The following is a 1090-nucleotide window of genomic DNA, read 5'->3' as shown; positions in this document are numbered from 1 at the left end:
CCGGTAACGTGCATCGTGTCGGTGGCACCTCCCTTCTCCGGCTGAGACTGGGGAAGCGGCTGTGCTGGGAGGAGAGCTCAGGACCAGCCTTTGGGAGCAGGGCTGAGCGTTTCCCGTCCATTCCCATGGGAAACCGGGATGCTGCTGCTCATCCCAGCCGCCGCGGCAGTAGGAGCGCGAGCGGTCGCCATGCTCAGGCTCTGTGGGAGAGGAATGGGTTGAAGGAAACAGGTTGCCAATAGCTTGTGTACTTGGAAAATACCTCTTCCCGTCCCTTTGGCGAGTTTCCTTGTATTTCTGAAGGAAATGTGAAATACCAGAGCTGCCCCTTCCCTCCTCTCGCACGTTGAAGTTTCAAGAGCCCAGATTTGATTTCGTCTTGTCGAGCGTGACCGTAGTAAATCTTCTGAGGTTTCCAGACTTTTAAATCAGCGGGGTTGTGTATTTCCTTTGTATTTGTATTTCAGACATGGCGAAACCACACTCTCATTTAACCCGGTCTCGTTTTCCCATCAGATGTTGCTGTAAAGGAGTGATTTTGTGAACAAATATTTTGTTGCAGCTGTGAGATGCCTCAGAGTTGAAAGCAGAGGTGGTGGCATCTCCATGTAGCTGCATGAAAACTCGCTGTGGGTGGAAAATGCAGGCTTTGAACCAGGAATTTTGTTATTTACATTGAGAAACTTGCATTTCTCTGCCTCTGTTTCCCAATTTACCCGCTTCCCCTGGTTCGTGGCAGGTTGTGGAATCATAGAATCATTAAGGTTGGAAAAGACCTCTGAGATCATCGAGGCCAACCGTCAGCCCAACCCCCCCATGCCCACTAAACCATGTCCCTCAGCGCCTCATCTACACGGCTTTTAAATCCCTCCAGGGATGGGGACTCCACCACTTCCCTGGGCAGCCTGTGCCAAGGCTTGACAACCCTTTCGGTGAAGAAATTTTTGCTAATATCCAATTTAAACCTCCCTTGGTTGGAGAGGGGAGAGGTTGAGACCATTTCCTCTTGTCTTATTGCTTGTTACTTGGGAGAAGAGACCAACCCCCACCTCGCTACAACCTCCTTTCAGGTAGTTGTAGAGAGCAATAA

At 50.4% G+C, this 1090-nt stretch overlaps 1 protein-coding gene across 1 annotated transcript in view; it reads left to right on the top strand.

Moving 5' to 3' along the window:
- The window catches only part of LOC104076244 (OTU domain-containing protein 7B-like), a gene marked incomplete at its 3' end in the record, with an annotated part of 20076 nt that overhangs the window by 10139 nt on the left and 8847 nt on the right, over nucleotides 1-1090 (top strand).

The sequence above is a fragment of the Fulmarus glacialis genome, unplaced genomic scaffold, assembly GCF_000690835.1.
Source record: "Fulmarus glacialis isolate BGI_N327 unplaced genomic scaffold, ASM69083v1 scaffold15514, whole genome shotgun sequence".
Lineage (NCBI taxonomy): Eukaryota > Metazoa > Chordata > Aves > Procellariiformes > Procellariidae > Fulmarus > Fulmarus glacialis.
The sequence above is the reverse complement of the archived record's forward strand: the minus strand, read 5'-3'. Positions and strand labels throughout refer to the sequence as shown.